The sequence below is a fragment of the Saccopteryx bilineata genome, chromosome 4, assembly GCF_036850765.1.
Source record: "Saccopteryx bilineata isolate mSacBil1 chromosome 4, mSacBil1_pri_phased_curated, whole genome shotgun sequence".
Lineage (NCBI taxonomy): Eukaryota > Metazoa > Chordata > Mammalia > Chiroptera > Emballonuridae > Saccopteryx > Saccopteryx bilineata.
The window spans coordinates 192,916,370-192,936,295 of record NC_089493.1 but is presented as its reverse complement, the minus strand read 5'-3'; the positions used below and the strand labels follow the sequence as shown (position 1 = coordinate 192,936,295).

At 44.2% G+C, this 19,926-nt stretch overlaps 1 protein-coding gene across 2 annotated transcripts in view; it reads right to left on the bottom strand.

Moving 5' to 3' along the window:
* The window catches only part of CREBRF (CREB3 regulatory factor), a 60,474-nt gene that overhangs the window by 37,640 nt on the left and 2,908 nt on the right, over positions 1-19,926 (bottom strand). The window contains exon 1 of one of the 2 annotated variants that reach the window (XM_066273296.1): positions 10,571-10,703. The exons of the other annotated variant lie outside the window; for it this stretch is intronic. The gene's annotated coding sequence lies outside the window, so the exon portion shown is untranslated. Of the gene's footprint in view, positions 1-10,570; positions 10,704-19,926 lie in introns of those variants that run through there. 2 annotated transcript variants of the gene reach the window in all.

The following is a 19,926-nucleotide window of genomic DNA, read 5'->3' as shown; positions in this document are numbered from 1 at the left end:
ACCTTAAACACCCAGGTGCACAAACCATACCACCCTAGACCCAGGTATTTCCATGTTTATTGACATCTTGTAACCTCAGACACAACATGCCACCCCCCATCCAAACAGCCTAGTCTGTCAATAGTACCATCAATCTCAACTGTCCAGGCATGGAACACTACTGATCTCAGCCTTGACTTTTTCTTCCTCCTCCCCACTGGCTTTTAAATCATGCCAGTTCTCGTCAACAAAGATATACTGACAACTTCCCTTGTAGCAAGCACATATGTATGTTTGACTTGGACCTTTCCACTTTCTCAACCCTTACTTATGTTATATCTACCAATCCAATATCTGACATACAGATCTCCCTGCCTCCAGCCTCTCCCTCTCCAGTTATGTCCCATTATAAAATGATTCTCCATAAACTAACATAACATATTAGCACTGTGCTCATGACTTCAGCAACTCCCAAACATCTCTTGGATAATGTTCAAGTACTCAGACCAATGAAACTCTTTCCAACCCCATCTTCCACTACTATTCTATAAATATAACTATTATTTGCTTGACCTTACAATTTTCCCCAAATCCTTGAGGGACTTAACAATGCCTCTTCATTCCACTAAGAACCTCCAACAGTGAGACGATGCTTTTTCATGCTTTGCTCATGTTTTTCCCCTTCTCCTCCCCAACCCCTTTCCTCCACAGCCAGATTGTAAAATCTTTGATAACCATTATATTTCATGTCTATTTCACTACAATGCCAAAAGCAATGCCTTGTCCTTGTCCAGTACAGACATCCAGACAAAAGCTGACTGACAATGAATAGGAAATCTCTTAAGACCATAGGTCCTTCTGGATGAGGAGGTTCGATGTTCTTCATATATAGAGAATACAAATAAGTCAATCATTCGATATATATTTATTGAGCATCTTTTATGTGCTCTGAAGTGTCTTATAGTAGGCTTGTTAATTTTAGGGTGGAACCCTTTTAGTATCATATAATAAAAATATTTAAAATTGTACACCTTAATTTTATTTTAAATTTCCAGGAAGACTGATGTTTGAATTTCAGTCTATTTTAAAGACCTGAGATAATTCTTGTCTAGGGAGGAGAGCTTTGTAAAGGAAGAGAACTAAAACTCATTTAAACCAATGTAATCCACGTTACACTGCTCGCACTTGCTCTCTCTCTCTCTCACACACACAACTTTTAATTAAAACAAAATATTCAATGCAGGTTAAGATCGGAGCTTTAAAGAATCATTTTGTTTTATGAATTGTCTTCAGAAATATATAAAATGTAAAAAGGGAACAGTACAATGAAAGCTGGCAGCATAAAAGGCCAGTGGTACAGGTGAGAACACAGCTGAGCCACACTGCAGGATTCCATGGGAATACCCACCACAGGGCACTCTGGACACACCTAACGACCTCAGTTCTGCCATCAAAGGTATGCACTCTTCTCAAGATGTATTGTCTCCTTTCTCAGATCTGAACTTTTCAAAAGTACCATAAATATAGACTAGAGATAACTCTGAAATTCCTTTCAAATTCCTCTGTACTCTGTGAAATGGGCTATACCACTGGCCAACACTATATAGCACAGCTGGTAGAGGTTACAGGCACAGGGCTACAAAGAAATTGCTAATATAGTTTTAAAGTCATTTCTTTCAATGCTGAGAAAGACTGGCTGCCTCGTTGACTCTAATACGCCTAAAAAGGCTTACTCCATAAGAAGCAAACTAAAAGATAAAAAAAGGTTCTCCTTTAGCCTGACCAGGCAGTGGCGCAGTAGATAGAGCATCAGACTGGGATGCAGAGGACCTAGGTTCGAGACCCCGAGGTCTCCAGCTTGAGTGCGGGCTCGTCTGGTTTGAGCAAAGCTCACTAGCTTGAACCCAAGGTCACTGGCTTGAGCAGGGGGTTAGTTGGCCTGCTGAAGGCCCACAAGCAAGGCACATATGAGAAAGTAATCAAAGAACAACTAAGGCGTTGCAACGAAAAACTGATGATTGATGCTTCTCATCTCTCTCCATTCCTGTCTGCCTGTCCCTATCTATCCCTCTCTCTGTTAAAAAAAAAAAAAAAAAAAAAAAAAAAGGTTCTCCTTTGTAGCTGAATATTTGCAACTTCATTCCAGATTCTCACTTGCCTTCTTTTATTTGTAAATACAAAAATTCCCCCTCCTCCTTTGCAGGGATATTGTGATTCACAATATCATGTCAAGTACCTAGCACTGGCACAATATATGGTGGTTGTTTTTATTCTCAGATTCCTTTCTTGGTATAAGATGTTCCTGGGATGTTGCTGCTACTGAAGGTATAAACCCAAACTCAATTCAAAATCCTACATTATCTAAATTCCACCCTTAATTATCACAAAAACCCAACTATCTGGAACAAGGGTGAATAAGAGACACACAGCAACACAGGTCATTCAATACCCCTGCTTCAGCTTTATGAGGGCGAATGTCAATTATGCTGGTTTAATCAGCAAAAAGATCTTTGGGTTCACAGATTAATTCATAAAGCTGCAAACTAGTCATCTCTATACATAATAAAGAATTGGCAGATATATTACAAGGTGAAAGGGCTTCTTAAAAGAGACTGTCGCTCTTACTGTTCAAACAATGACATACAATTTATCTTTCTTTAACAGTTAGTTATATTGACTTCACCACAGATTCCGGGTAACTCTTGGGGAATGGACTTATACAAAATTTATCTTTATATCCATAACACCTTACATGTATCTTTACATCCATAACACCTTATGTTTCTAATAAACACACAGAGTTTAATCTATGCCATACTTGTCTCAATGGGGTTTGGAATAAGTCAAAGGAGGCTGACTATCCCAACTGCTGGGAAAACATAACTTTGAATAGAATCAGCAGCTATCACAGAAGGACAGTGTAACAAGAACCTGGTCCCACCCTCCCATCAGACACTCAGAATTCTTATATCCCTCTAATCTAAGGAAAGAATAAAATTCATTTATAGTAATTCATTAGTTTTTAACTTGGAAGTTCGGACAACTAGCAAATTATTATGCTATAATAAACGTAACACAATCCTAACAAGTTCAAGTTCACTCTATTAGAAGTACGTACATTTTAAAACAAAAGACAAAATTAGCTGAAGATTCAAAGCAAACATCTCAAATTGTTCTGCAACCACAAGTTAATGCCTACATATGGGTTTTGTTCAAGCCACACATTAATGCTTCTAAAAATTTAAATTTTAACTGCCAGCACTTAAGTTGGAAATATCATATAAAATTTCTAAATCCTATTATCAAATGCCACTGTTCACAGGGGGAAAAATTAGGCCTGGTAACACTGGGTACATATTCCTAGCGAGACCGTGTGAACTGAATCACTTGCACTGAAGGTAGAGTTATCCCTTTAACTGGTCTGTGCTCTCCACCTGCTCTACTCTTGACCCAGCCCCATTTTATAGATGGGGAACTGAAGCTCAGAGAGCTTGCAAAACATCCCTTTGTGAATACAGCTGACTCCAGGACTTGCACTCTTAACCTTTCTGCAACTTGACCTCCAAATAAAAAGTAGCTCATGTTAAAAGAGGTATTTAAAAGACTGTACATAAATATTTACCACAACTTTATTCATAATAGCCTAAAATCTGAAAGCAACTCAAATACCCACAGATGGGTCAACGGATGGACCAGTTGCAGCACATCCATACAATAACGAGTACTCGAGGCACACTCAAAACAATATTAAAGTCTCAAAAACATAACATTAAGTAAAAGCAGTCAAACTCAAAAGACAACACATCCCATCACTACATGTATAAATTCCAGAAAAGACAAAACTATAGGGATAGATAGTAAATCAGTACGTGGGGTCAGGGTGAAGGGGGCGAGAGGGAGCTTTCTGTGGTGATGGAAATGTTCCATCTCATGACTACAGAGGTGGTTAGATGACTGCATATATCTGTCAAACTAAAAAGTGGGCAAACTTTATTTTATGTAAATTATACTTCTATAAAGCTGATTTTTTTTAAATATGTTTAGAAAATACTATAACACTACAGAGAAGAGTACCACCATCTTTATCTGGGAAAGTATGGGAAAGCATCAGGTAAAAGGTGAGATTCGAATTGGACCTCAACATAGAACAGTTTTAAGGTTCAACAGAAGTAGAAAACACACCATGTAAGTAGTCATATTCTGCACAGCAGCCTATGAGAAGGGGCAGTTCTGAATACAAAAAAGAAATGCTTCATAATAGGAAATTCATAGAGATGGATAATTAATACTTGGGTAAGTATCAAAGACAAGTCGATTTTATAAGACTTCCCAAGAGGGAATCAACTCATATATTGCTGTTCATATGCAAAATAAGCAGGCAGTATGAAATAATTTTTGTTTTGTTTTTAAATAAAGCAAGATGAAAAGTCAAAGAAAGGGAAAAGAGACCCAAAGGGAATAAAGGTAGGATGGAGGCAAGGAGGTGAAATAAAGAAAAGGGACACACACTGGTCAAAATCAAAGGTACCGCCTGACCAGGCGGTGGCACAGTGGATAAAGCGTCAGACTGGGATGCAGAGGACCCAGGTTCGAGACCCCGAGGTCGCCAGCTTGAGCGCGGGCTCATCTGGTTTGAGCAAAAGCTCACCAGCTCCAGCAAGGAGTTACTCGGTCTGCTGAAGGCCCACAGTCAAGGCACATATGAGAAAGCAATCAATGAACAACTAAGGTGTTGCAACGCACAACAAAAAACTAATGATTGATGCTTCTCATCTCTCTCCGTTCCTGTCTGTCCCTGTCTATCCCTCTCTCTGACTCACTCTCTGTCTCTGTAAAAAAAAAAAAAAAAAAAAAAAAAAAAAAATCAAAGGTACCTTGACTCTGACAGATTAGAAGACAGAAGGGAGGTGTGTCAGACCTTGATGAGAGACTAAAAGTAAAACTAGAAACTAGAGAAGAAGAGACCAACCAACCAAAGAGCTACAGAAAAGAAACCAAAGATTTGACAGCAGTCCTAGGAGATGAGAGGACAAGTGGAAAGCGAGGAAGCGGTCTTCTCCTAAAGCTCACCAGTGGTCCCCTCCCCTTCCATCTCCTCCCCTTCCATCTCCGCCCCTGCACCCGCTGCCTTGGCTGCAGCCTGCTCACACCCGGCCCCACCCACACATCTTGTACTCTGTTCATACCTCCTTGACCGGACTCGAGTGCTTCCTTCACTGCTCTGCAAAACCCAGTCCAAGTGCCGCCTCTCTTGTGAAGCTTCTCCAGCTTTCCGTGCAGTTAACTGCCCCTCTTCCTTATTTTCAGAACATGTTGTTCTAAATATTATCATAATATTGAATCGCAGTGTCTACCTCCTCTACTAGTCTACAGACAACTCCAATAGAGGATTCAACAGAAAGAACAAAAACCCTTACTAAAAAGCAGTTCAAAAACCTGTGAAGTCCTTCATCTCATCTCATACAACACAAGCAGGATGCTAGAAGCCTTGCTGTTTGAAGGCATTCTATGAATCATTTGAACAAAAGCACATCCGCCCTACCTTTCTTAAAGTTTGATTTTTGTAATGCTTTAAACTTCTTGGTGAATGGCAAACAGAGAAGAAAGCAAACTGCATCAAAAATGGCATGCAGTAGCCAAAGAAGGAAATCCCTCTATAAAATAAAGGCACTCTGTAAACTCTTACAGACGAGCTTACTGAGGAAAGGGAGTGTACAACCAGGACCTGAGGAGAACTGGGCAAGACAAGTCAGCAAGCTCATAAAGCCTTCCTGGGAAACTTTGAGTCAACGATACCCACAGATAAATAAGTTACATGACTTTGTAACAAAAGACCTAAAAGCGGTTTTGGTGTTAAAAAGGACAGAATGCTGAGATGATCTGAGCTGCTGTGAATTAGCAGGGAGATGACTAGCTTAGAAAGCTGTTTAGGAAGGACAGTTCCAACACAGAGTTTGGAAGAAAGGTCATGAACTGGGGAAAAGGCAAACAAGGCTTGGATGGAGATGGAATGGGCACTTGAGTCACAAAGTACCCTTGAAGTCACCTGCATCAAACTCTAAGTCTAGCCCTCCCCACCAGGGGAAACCGGAATTATTAGCAAGAATGGTTTTACAATGCTTTCCCCACAAAAGGGTCCCTGATCTATAGATGAACCATTATCCCAAACCTCTCAGAAACGAGACTCCACTAACATGTGCCACGCACCAGAGCCCTAGTGGGCCGAAGCTGAAGACAAATGCAGAGGGCTCGGGCATTTTGTGCCTGAAGGAGTATTCAACAAGTCTAATGGAATCAATCTGGAAAACAAGTTAACAAAAGAATTCAAGGAAGATTTTAGACATTATCAAAATAACTTCTAAATATATTTTCTTAAAAGAAAGGGCCAATTTTAAAATGAAGGCTTTTATTTGAGTAGATGGTGATTAATTCCTCCCAAACAAGAAAAGCCCAACATCTCTACTAACAGCAGACAGACTTTATTACCTCTCAGATAAATAGTTTTTAGCATCATTTACTTAAACAGTTCAGAAGCACTAAAAAGTGTCAGACACTTGGGTTATAGAAATAAGAGGCCAACTGGGACCTTAAGCTCACTGTGAAATGAGTAAAGAAATACTGGAGTAGTGTCGAGTGGGGCAAGTGCTAAAAAGATTAGTACTGAGAGGCAGTAACTAAGAGAAAATCAAATCCAGACTTGAGAGGTGGTTCCAATCAGCCTGAAGTATAAGCAGCCCCAAGTATTAGCGTATTCAAAGTACAAGAGCTGGAGGACACAATAACAATTGCCCAATATCTGTGAGAGAAAGAGTATCATTAATCTCGACCATCACAATTAACTGAGTTACTCATAGTCACTCAGCCAAACAGTAGGTTAACTAGAACTAGAAAAAGGTTACAGGCCACACGATCATGATGAAACAGTTTTAGGACGTCAATATTTTCTCCTTTCTAAACTTTCTGGCTTGCACTTGAAATCCAGTTCACGTCAACAAAACTGGCAAAATAATGCATTAAAACAAAGCGGAAAGCTACCCGGGAAAACAAGTATTGCCTCCGTAATATTTTAAGGTTATGGCATCACAGCTTCATTTTCCAAGGTAGGGGAGGGGCAGCAACCTGTATCTTTCTGGTCTTGCTTGAAAAAGTATCCTAACCCTATTTCGGTAATTCTACAAACATCTCAGGCGCTGGCATAATCAACGTGACTTCCAAATTAACTGTATGACACATATATATATATATATATATATATATATATATATGGACTAAGTGTGTTGACTAGTTACTTGACTAACTTCTTTTAAAACAGCTATACATGATTTTGTATAGAATGATAGGCTAAATGCACTTTTAAATCTCACAGGAGCATACCTCTGAATGTATTAAGGTTCTATGGTATCATATCTTATAGCAAAAGTTTTTTTCAGTCAGAATGTATTTCTTAAACAGAACTTGATATTCCAACATTTGCTTTAAATGTTGTTTCAGGAAAACATCTATGTGCAAATGAAATAAAAATGTAAAACACCATGTTCCCATGTATGCTAATTCTAAAAAATCTTCAGGCAGGAGATATGTATATTCTGCAAGCACTCAAATATCAGCACAATACATGTTTATATATTCTGCAATATCTTAACATCTAGGTTCTCAGAGCCCAGTGACTGATGTGTCTTGGAACAGGGGTTGACAAATTACAGCCTTCAGACAGAGGCTGTTCTTTATAAATAAAGTTTTATTGGAATATAGCCCCAAGCATATTGCCCATGGCTCTTTCTATGCTAGTTTGTAGAGTTAAGTCCTTGTAGGGAAACTACATGGCCCATAAAGCCTAAATATTTACTACTTGTGCAGAAAAAGTCTGTTGCCACCTTATTACAATAGAATCATCAGAATCAATGATCTGACAAATGTATGCCTAGCTAGCCTAAAGAGTTTATCTACCCTGGAAGATGAACTACTAAATACAGTGAAAAAGATTTCTTCTCCAAAATATCCAAGTAGAAACCCACATGGAACAACCCCTGCTGATACATTCAAAGTCATACAACTGTCGATCTTAACTAAAAACTAAACTTTAAAAGCAAACAGTGAATTTAGTTCTCTTAATCTTTTACAACTGTGCTGCATTAACAGAATCAACATACAAGTTCAATGTACTTTTATCGTTAGGTGTCTTTAGTTAAGCACCACCAAGAATCCTAAAAGTTATTCCTTTACTCCTTATGCTGGCATCCAAGAACCCACACACCACGAACTAGGTAAACCAAGTAGGACATAGTCTGTAAAAGTTTGTTTTCACTTGCTACAACAGAGACTGGGATGGAAAGTGAAGCATCCAAAATCTCTTCTAGATGTAGTCAGTCTCTTTCATGCTTACTATACTAGCCTAAGAATCCCAAAGCTGCTATATCAGTCATATAAGAGAATTACATCCAAATAAGTCCTGTTGGATATACTTGCCATTCTTAGAATAAGAGAAAAAAAGCAAGCTAATATATTTATTTGCTATTAGTTATACTTAAGAAATATATTAAATAATCAGATCATATTTTTACATGTCAGTCTTAACAGAACTGTGAGTCAATCATGTCAAATTAATACAGAAATCACAGTCATTTATTTACCTATTATTTTTCTCCAGTCTGGAAAAAATAGGAGATAATGCAAATGCCTAAATAAATACAGTCGACTCCTGAATAAGCCCTGTATGATATACCTAAGGCGTGTTCCTAAGTGCTTAACCAAGGACGTATCAACAGCCTGGTCCCTTTGGTAATACCAATGCAGTCACAGGTTGTAAGCTAATAAACATAAAACTAAATTAAGCATTTCATAAGGCCGATATGATGCCAAAACAATCACGAAACGGTGTAAAATCAGTGATTTTTCAATTACACATACCACATCCCCTTCATCTTTGGTGTTTCTCCTAGCTACTTTGGATTAAAAGACAACGGGAAAATATTTACAAGTACAATCAAGTGACAACCAGTTTACCCCAGAGCACAAGATTTACACAGAGGTCTTAATTTCTGCTTAAAAAAAAAAAAAAAAAAGTCAGATCTTGATCCTATTTCTCACCTGCAGGGTATTCGCAAGACAAAATCCTAAAGGACCTTCAAATCTAAATGCTTTTCTCAAGGCTCAGTTTACTCATGAAGTTCATTTAACCGTGAGCTATACCAGTGTGAGGAGCCATTAAGGGAGGGACTGATCTTTACAAGAGTATCCTGATGAAAAAAATGGAAACCCCACTGGGTTAACTTTCTTTGCTTTTTTAGTCCTGGTCTTCTCTGTGCAAAATCCAGAAAAGCAGAACTTCCTTCTCCCTGCCTGCCTCTACCTGAGGCCTGGTGCAGAAATTCTGACCACTAGTTCTCCAAGTATCTCCTGAAGGTAATCTTAAGTCTCAAGCTCGCTCAGAAACAGCGCAAGGTTTGCTTTCTTGGGCTAGAGGAGGGGCAACTGCAAGGTTTGGCTGCCGGGTTTGTCAGGGAGCGTAGGGCCGAGAAAGAGGGAGAATCCAGAGGCTGAGCTCCATGTAGTCCCAGGAACCACCCCGGGGACGTCTGGACTGCCCTCGGTACTTCCCTGCCTCCTCTGCTCGGGTGGGGAGAGCGGCGGGTCGGGGTCACGCTCCCCTGAGCTACTTCCCGGTCCGACCGGACTCGCCGCCAGACACCCGAAACGCCCCCAGCCCGGCTCCCTCGCCCTTTGCCCTGTCTCCTCCCCTTTCAGTGACCCACCACCACCCGTCCCCTCCCATCTAACATGGCCGCACCGCCCGGCCCACCCCCCGGCACAGCCTAACCAATTGGGGGGTCCGCGGCAACGCCTCCCCCACGCCCATTGGCGAGGCTGCCTCCGTCCGCCTGCTCCATTGGACGGCCCGGCCTGCCACTCCGCGCCGAGTGCTCCGCCTCCGAGTTGCTTCAAGCTGCTTTGAGAAGACATATAAACAAATCCCCGGAGGGAGGCCCCTCTTGCCTGTCGCCCGGGCGGGAACGGCAAGGGGGAGCGGCTACCGCCGAGACACCCCCGGCCCGAACCCCCCACCGCTAGCCCGAGCCTCCTCGTCTCCTGCCAGCCCGATTACAACCTCCCCGGCCCTCCCTCACACGCCCCTCTCTCCCCTCCTCCCCCGCCAGCCTCGCCTCCCCACCCTTCCCGGCCCCTCCCACCCGCTCGCTTCTCTGACAGGCCGGTTGCCGGCAGCCACGGCCCCGGGCTCGGAGGCAGCGCTGAAGGGCCGGGCGGCCCGGCAGGGCGGACGCCCGGCGCTGCCCACCCCTGGCCTAGCCTGCCTCCCGCCCGTGGGTCCCTCCTGCTGCCGCCCCGCGCTTTTATATAACCGTCCCGGGCCGGGGGTGGGGGAGGGGGCCGGAGCTCCCGCGACCGGCAGGAGGCAGCCTGCGGCCCGCGCGGCCCCAGACTCGGTCCTGGCCCCGGCCCCCGCCCCGCGCCGGCCCGGCCCAGAGCCCCGGCGCTGCTGCCCCCTAGGCCAGCGGCCCTCCTCCGCCCCCCTCCCGGCTCGTCCTCCGGCCCCGACCCCTGCGGGTTCCGGGCGGCGGGCAGCGGCACTCACCTGTGGGTGTGCGTTGGCTCAGGGGCTGGGTCCCGTTCCGCTGGAGGGGCCGCGGCCCCTCTCCATGCTGCCTCGGGTTTGTTTTGTTTATGTCCTTCCTGACGGGTTCCCGGAAATCGCGTGACTCGCCCCCCTCACGTGGGCCGCGGCGAGGAGGAGGAGGGAGGCGGGGGCCCGCCGGCCTGTGGCCAATCACGAGGCATGCTGCAGCCCCGCCAATCAGAAGCTTGGCCTGCAGGGCACCCCTGTCACATGACGCCGGAGGGGCGGGTTCCCGGGAAAAAACCAGGAAGAGGGGGCGGAGCGGGGGCTCGGCGCCCGCCGCTGCGATGTGGGCGGAGGCCGTCTCTGACACCCGGCCAAATTCACGTTGTGAAGGATGTTCGTTTACCGAGGCTTTCTCGTCCAGTGTTTTCTCTAATCTCACAACTACGCAGCTGGGCCTGAAGAATGCCCGCTTTACAAGTTACGACTACTAGAACTTGAAGCATCTGGGGAACAGAGAGCGTTAATTTAAAAGGGGTATTGAATCGGCTGGCTTATGAATGTCTTATCCATTTGAACTTCATTCACTGAGCGACTGACTTTGCCTTCAGTCGTTCATTCATTCAACTAATATTTGTGGCATACGTACGCCCCAGACGCAGGGATCAATCAGATGGTGTGCACCTTTGAGAAAAGAACTAAACACAACTTCAAACCTTCATCCATACCACGGGCTTGAGGTTTTCTTGTGCTCCCTAATCCTATTAATACAACAGCGGTCCTTTATTATTGAACGCGTACAATGGGGTGGGCTTACCACCTCATTCAGTTCTCCCTAACGAGCACATGCAATGGTAATGCACCAACTTGCAGATCTGGGGATTAAAGCTCAGAGGGGTTGTAACTTGCTTAAGATCAGGGAGCTATTAAATGACCCAGCTATCACTCACTGCCTTTGCTTCCAGACTGTTCTTCATACTTTTTAAGGTCTCAGAATTTATCTTTGGAGCCCAGCACATAAATCTGATTTTAGTTAAGTATAGCGGATGTAGGATTAGGGAGCGGAAATGCTTGGCCAGATGCCTTCAGGATGCCAGTTTTCTCATTGGAGCAATTGTCTTTGAAAATGTGGCTCTGCTTTGCACAGATCTAGGGAAGTAGTATGTTATCAATGTCAAAACCATGGACTATGGAATGAGAAAGACTTCTATAGAGCGCAAGCCTCAGGAAGTCAGGGACTAGCCGCCTTGTTTATCCTCTACCTTTCACGCCTGACTGGTAAGCGTGAAATTAATACTGGTTGAGTAAGAACCTGGAAATGAATCCTTGCCCTACCATGTGAACCACGTGATCTCTGTGAGGCTCCTATGCGTTTCTCATGAGGTTGATGTGAAAATTGAGTGAAAAAATTCATATAAGGCACTTACCATAGTGCTTTGCATATAGTAAGCAATTCATGAATGGTAGTATTAGATTGTTTTAAGGACATCATTTAGATCTACTGTGGCAAGTAAGGATAACTCTTGACTTTAGCAGTTTAACAGCCACTAAAATAATACTTTTGTACACAAAATTAATAAGGAGGTATATGTAGCACACTAAGAGGAAAATTAATCTCACCTCTCTATCCTTCAAAATACCATGGGGTCTCAAACCCAATGAAGGAAAAGTACTTCCCCCACTGCACAGGAAGTAGACTTATTTTAAGTCTTATATATATATATATTTTCTAACTTTCTTTGTCAATTAGTGTTTCAGTTGAAACCCCAATTGAAAAACTAGCTTGGGAAGTATGAGCCACATTCTCTCACTCATTCAATGAGATTCATGCATTAAATCCCCTTGAAATACATGCACACTGTCCTCTCTCGTAATACTAGTTTTTGAGGAAACTCCAGCAGACAGTTAGCTCTTCCATTGTTACACTGCCCTCTGGACACAGGCATTGTCACCTCCACTGGACAACAGTTCCTCGGGGTCAAGAAGCAGCTCAATTTCTTCTAGCACAAGGCTCTGCCCATTGAAGGTGCTTACTAGTGAGTTACATTGGATTCCAGCCTTTGCATCCTCTGTTGTCTTGAAAAGGACAGAGCTTTGGCTAATGGAAACCTTTCCATCAAGGTTTATTAATGACTATATACTGCCCTGAAGTGAATGAACTCACTGCTAATTGATTTGTATTTCTCTGGGTTTTATCCTGCCAGATTGTGCCACAAAGTTGGCAGGAAGTTAGGGCTCTGGAATAGCATTGGCTTGAGGTTCAGGAGGCTCTTCTTATTCTAGCCACAAAGTAGTAAATAACCACCATCGCCACTTCCGGAGTGCTTAACCTTGCTCCTGCAGAATCATTTACATACCGGGATGGTTTGAGTCAGGAAAATGATTTGCATAAACACGAGCCAACCCGGGAAACCAGTAATACTTAGGACTCCATTAGATTCTTAAAAAAAATTTTTCTTTCATTAGGTAACATATACATGCCGCAAAATTCAAAAGGTACAAAAAGGTATTCAGTGAATATTAAATCTCCCTCCCACCCATATTCCCCTTCTCAGAGACAGACAACCTTTGTATATGCAGACATTTCACCCACTTTAAACCTCAATGAATTTGGAACACTGTTCTTGGACCTAAGAGCCCAACTTGAGCTTGACCAATTATGAGATTCAGGGTGAGGGGCTGGCCCTCTCTGCGTTCCAGTTTCTTCACCAGCAGGAATCTGGATTAGAACAGCATGTTCTCTACGATCCTCCTATCTTGAATGGGGAGCTCCCCTGAAAAAAAAATTACAGCAGTTGCCAAGGGTCCTAACTTTTTTATGACCTCAAGTTTGCACTGAACGTGGGTCATTCTTCATTAGAGCACAGACTGAGCCCTGCCTGCTGTTCACGTACACGGCTTCTAAACAGGCGTAGTTATCTCTTTGAATCTAAGTGTTTTCTTTCCAGACCCTACTGGACCTGTGTGATATGTTAAGATTTCACAGCTTCAGCCTGACCAGGTGGCGGTGCAGTGGATGGAGCGTCGGACTGGGATGCAGAAGGACCCAGGTTCAAGACCCCGAGGTCGTCAGCTTGAGCGCAGACTCATCTGGTTTGAGCAAAAAGCTCTCCGCTTGGACCCAAGGTCGCTGGCATGAGCAAGGGGTCACTCGGTCTGCTGAAGGCCCACGGTCAAGGCACATATGAGAAAGCCATCAATGAACGACTAAGGTGTTGCAATGAAAAACTGATGATTGATGCTTCTCATCTCTCTCTGTTCCTGTCTGTCTGTCCTTATCTATCCCTCTCTCTGACTCTGTCTCTATGAAAAAAAAAAAATTACGGAAAAAAAAAAAAAAAAAGATTTCACAGCTTCAAAACTGAGATTAATTAACTCAAAACTGGAAGATCTCCAGGAAAAGCTGTGTCCTCTGACACAGGAGACTGGCGCTTTGCTGAGAGTGCATCTAAAAGACACACTAATTGTTGGCACGCATCCCTCACTCATCTCTCGGAGAAGACATTTGTTAGAGAAGGAGAAAGGTCACTTCTCAATGACATAACATCTCATGAGAATATAGCGTTCTTTCTGTGACAGCTTTGAGCTTTTGTTTCTTACTTTTCCCAGAAAGCGCCAAGTTCAGGCCCATATACCCTTCTGTAGTCTACCATGTACTTATTTAACTTGATTCCTCATTCTCCAGACCCAGAACCAGGCCCGCCATGGGGACAGGAGCTTAATAACCGCTTGTGGTCTAAATGTACAGATTAACATCTAAATCCCATTCACGCTCCATGAGTTGGGATCCCACATCCTTTACGGAATCTATTGCTGCCACATCCATTTCTGCTCCCATTAATCAATCTCCTTTTCTCTACCACCCAACTGAGCCCTTACTGTACTCACCACTTTGTATTAATCACATCATGTGTGTTGATATCATTTCCTCAATTAAATCAAGTTACCTAAGCACTAATACAACTTTGAAATACAGAGACTGCAAACTACATCATTAGACCGTATATCCAAGCCTGTGTTTAGTGATGAGCAGGGGAAGGGAAGAGAGAGAAATAAAGAGACCGACATTTCTCGAGAGTCTCATGTACACATGAAGACAGACACGTGCATACGTGCCCTGGAGTAACCTGGAACCTGGTGAAGCAGGCTGACATGACGTGGAAAGCCGACAACCCCAGAGAGCTTTTGTAAGGGGGGTGGCCCCGGGGTTTGTCAAGAACACAATAGGTGCATTTCTGGGCCACTTTCTTCCCAACTTCCTCGGGTAAGTTACTAAGCTGGCCTTTCATTGATTTCTGTCATAACCTGCCTCACAGGTTGATGTTGAAGATTAAATGCAGGAGCTGATTTACAACAGGCGCTCAGCAGCGTGGCTCCCCCTGACTCCTCCATCTCCAGGAGGGGAGGGTGACGGGAAGCTTCTGAGAAGAGCCCCCGCAGAAAAGGGAGAGCCCGATGGCAAGAGAAGGCAGAGAGCCACTCAGGCCGTTTTAACAATTCCATTATCTTCTAGCTGCGTTCCTGTCAAAACTGTTTTGTCTGTTTCACTAAGACTGAAAACTTCTAGGACAACTAATGGTTCCTGTGGGTTTTTGTTTTTTGGTTTGCATTGCTACTTTGTCAGCCGCTGAGCGAATGTACACTGTTAGTATCAGCAACTCTAACTGATAGCAAACCAGGAAGCCAAGGGAGTGAGAACAATCTAGCGCTTGTTGTCGGAGACTCCCAAAGAACAGGTACAATAGGACATTCTTGTTGGTATGGCCAGAAGTAGAAGGATAAAAACAGAAAGTGGAGGAACAGACTGATAAGAAGCAGGAACCGAGACCTGTAGCCATGATAATAGTTTGTTGAACTACAAATGGACACACACTCCAAAGGTCCCGATCAGGAGGGAAACTGTGAAGTTAGCTTTCCAAATCCAGAGAGTAAACAGTTTAGAAAGATTGGTAAAGTATAATAATAATAATAATAATAATAATAATAATAATAAAAAATTTCAGAGAACTGAAGGGAAGTTGGAGGGTCCATTGTATCTAAGGTCCCTCCCCCATCCACCAGAAATTCACTAGGTCATCAATTTCCCTCCTGCTACAGCAAAACCAGGGATGGTGCCCACCAGTTTTGAGGTGTACTCCTGTTGTCACAAGGTCCAGCCCAAGAGTAAGATGTGTAAATGGGAGTGATATTCTGCACCTGCATTCACACTCCAGTCACAGTGAGACATAAAGCACATTAACAAACCTGAATGCCGCCTGACCAGGTGGTGGCGCAGTGGATAGAGCGTTGGACTGGGATGCAGAGGACCCAGGTTTGAGGACCCAGGTTTGAGACCCCGAGGTTGCCAGCTTGAGCACGGGCTCATCTGGTTTGAGCAAAAAGCCCACCAGCTTGAACCCAAGGTCACTGGCTCCAGCAAAGGGTTACTCAGTCTGCTGAAGGCCCGCAGTCAAGGCACATATGAGAAAGCAATCAATGAACAACTAAGGTGTTGCAACACGCAACGAAAAACTAATGATTGATGCTTCTCATCTCTCCCCGTTCCTGTCTGTCTGTCCCTGTCTATCCCTCTCTCTGACTCACTGTCTCTGTAAAAACAAAACAAAACAAAACAAAAAAAAAACCTGAATGCCAACTGTGGATTTCATCCCGCTAGGAGGGGCAGTACCAGGGGGGAGGCCCTGGACAGTCTTCAGCCCCTATCACTAGGGCGCCTCTACACACACACACACACACACACACACACACCCAGGGCACCTGCTCCCTGCGGGAGGGTGGGCAGTGTCTGTCAGGCTCCAGCCAGTAGGGTTCTGGCTGTAGGAGCCCCGTGAGCAGGCTCCTTCCTGCTGCCCCTACAGCCAGCTCAGAGTGAAGGCTGGCCTCCCCCAGGATCCTCCACAAATTAACACATACTGAGCACCTACTCTGTGCAAGGCTGCCGGAACCCAACGTTTGAATAAACTAGAGATTGTGCCCAGCGAAGGTGTTTACAGCCTCAGGCAAGATCCCCTGTAAATTATACAGCAGCCATGACAGAAATAAACAAAGGGTGCTTTGGGAATGCTGAGGGGTCACAACTTGCCAAGGGAGGTGGGGAAGGAGGGAGGGAAGGAGGGAGAGAAGGAGGGAGTTGGTGGGCCAGCGCCTTCAGGGCCTGACTCTGGGGTCAGCCAGCTGAGTTGAAAAGGGTTTGGGGTGTTGCAGGTAGAGACAGTGTTAGTGGTGGAGCATCCTCAGACACTAACATACTCCTGTTCTGAGTCAGCCTGGGGTGCAGGGAGTAGGAGTTGGGGGAAAAAAGGTCACAAAGAGGGGGTTTTAACTGAAGCAGCGACACAGCCCGAATGAAAGACTTGTTTGGAGAAGTGGGGAGTGGAAAAACAGTGGGGCTCTTTCTAAGCCATGCGGCACCCCAGAACATGAACACCCCAGGCTTCCACTTTTCAAGGTGGGTAGAATCCAAATCAATGCTCCCTTTTCACTGAACGGAGGCGCTGTCGCTGTGAGCACCTATACAAAAGGAGGCTAGTTTTATAGAGCGCTCTGCCCTGCACAATGGAAACAGTTCATCCGAACTGCTGTGTGAACACGCTGCGTTCTTGTCCATTGATTCAGAATAGCTTCAGTGTTCTAATAAATCTGGCTGACTTCACTTCCCCTGACCCTGAATTACTCTTTTAAAAAAGGGTGTGTATATGTTACACAGTGTTTGAAGAAAGTACAAACTTTTCTGACAATGGTCCCTACCCCCACCTCCACTCCCCAAAAAACACTTTTTCTTTTCCTCTTGATTTTAAGAGTAGTACAAACTCTTCGTGGAAAGTTTGGAAAACACACATAAACTTGGAAAAGAAATAATCATTATCAACATTTTGGTCTATTTCCTACCGGAATTTCTACTATGTACATAAGTTTAAAATCCCACCCCACCTCTTTAACCTAATATTCTATTACCTTTCATTAGTAAAGTAACTTTTATTGTTTCTTTTTACGGAAGTGTTATATTTTTACTGGAGAAAATGCTAAAAATAATATATTAAAATCATTCTTAATTATCGTCCAGAGGCAATGTTAATAGTTTTGACTTTTCAATCCTTTTTCTAGAAATATATTTAGGGGGAAAAAATTATTAACTGCACCCTGATACTTCATCTGCACGCAGCATGGCTTAGTTCAACATCTCCTCACGTTGGGCATTAGTTTCTTTCCATCAGCTGCGCTATGATAAATGTCCTTTACAGTGGTATTTTCACTGTGCTTTTCTCCATTTCAAAATTATGGATTCAGCCCTGGCTGGTTGGCTCAGCGGTAGAGCGTCGGCCTGGTGTGCGGGGGACCCGGGTTCGATTCCCAGCCAGGGCACACAGGAGAAGCGCCCATTTGCTTCTCCACCCCCCCCTCTTTCCTCTCTCTCTCTCTCTCTCTTCCCCTCCTGCAGCCAAGGCTCCATTGGAGCAAAGATGGCCCGGGCGCTGGGGATGGCTCCTTGGCCTCTGCCCCAGGCGCTAGAGTGGCTCTGGTCACGGCAGAGCAACGCCCGGGAGGGGCAGAGCATCGTCCCCTGGTGGGCAGAGCGTCGCCCCTGGTGGGCGTGCCGGGTGGATCCCGGTCGGGTGCATGTGGGAGTCTGACTGTCTCTCCCCGTTTCCAGCTTCAGAAAAATACAAAAAAAAAAAAAAAAAATTATGGATTCTTCTACAATTAATTGTGTCCACTCAACTCTTGAGAGAAAGCTGAAATAAAGGAGCAGGGGCAAAAGTAACATAACTTTTAAGCATCTGTCTCCATCTGAAATACATCTGTTCTTCAAACAGAGGAAAGCTCTTGCACAGATGGGGTGATGAAACCGTTCTAAAATGGCTCGAAAGGTATTTATAAATATAATTTAAATGAAGTAAGTAAAGGAGCAATTGACTTTTCCAATTTTTGGAAGATGAAATTCAGAGCCACATCTGAGCCACAATTTAGAATTCCTCAATTCTAAATCTGCCTCAGCAGGGCAGGATATTTCCCACGGCTAGAAAAAAAAAAAAGATGGCTAGAAGAAATGAAGAAAAAAGGTGCTCCTTCCGAAACAACACCAAAGAAAAATGGAATGATAGGTTAGTGATAAGGGTATCGACATCACTAGACAGCAGTGTGGGAAAACAATGAGCCTACAAACTACACCTTCAGAAGCACCCCGGAAATCCTCCCATTAGAGCACACGAGCTGGTGGAGCCTGGAGGGACGTGGTCCAGACACTTAACCTGTGATTGTTCTGAGCTCAGGCCTGGGAGCTGGTACAGGCCTTTACTTTTTCTGTAACCCAAGTACAAACGGCTAATCAAAAGGGAAATCAGATGTGGAGGAAAAAAAAAAAACAGTTGGCTGTCTGTCTGAGGCATATCTTTATAGAAAAGTACAGACAAAAATAAATTTTTTTATAAAAGAGAAAAGTACTGCCAGTGGGTCCCAGGGATGTGGAAAATACCCTTTATGTCTGATAGTTTACAGATCATCTTCACCATCATCAATATTACCTCATTTGGTAACAGCCTCGTATAGCAGGAAGGGCAGAGGTACTATCCCCATTTTATAGACGAAAAAACTAAGGCTCAACAGTGAAATGATTTGCCCCAAATTACTTAGCTAGCAAGGGATGGAATAAGATTGCAAAGCTTGGGCTTCTAGTCTCACGGTCATCCCACAGGGCCACACCATGTGCGCCTGGGCAGGCTCTGAAGAGGGACCCTTTGGAAGCCTTTCAAAGCGAAGGCCTGGATGAAGCTCCTTCCAAACTGAGCCCTGGCCTGAAGCAAAACTGTCCGAGGAACTGATTCACAAGCATCCATCTCAGATGCTGGGTCACATGGTCACAGAATGGTTCAATTACTAGGGATGAGGTAAAGGGAACCACCATTTTCTGAGTTTACCTATTAATTGCTTTGAATATTCTTAAGAATTTCCTAAATGAGGAAAACAGGCTCAAGGGTTAAGTGACCCTGGACGAGGGGACCTTACTCAAAAGTTCTGACAAAATCTGAGTCGATTTCATCATTCCCTCATATCAATGATAGTAATGGAGCTTGGGTGGTGACAGTCACAGTATCTGGCCTTGAGGAGCTCGCAACCGAACTTTCTGGAAGGTCTTTGATCTCTAATTTGACTCGAAAATGAACTCTTCTTCATAGGCTTTCTGCTAGGGCCATGAGGGCATCCTCAGGATGAGTCTCAGGAGGGTTCAGGCCAGAGCGGCTGCCTACTTTATTCGGACCTTTTCCCTCCTAGAGGGCTTACTGAGCCAGATGTGCCCTTCTGGGGAACGACGGAACCTCTCGGGCTCAGCACCAGGCCCAGTGCTGCCATCCCAGTGTTCCCACTGTGATCCA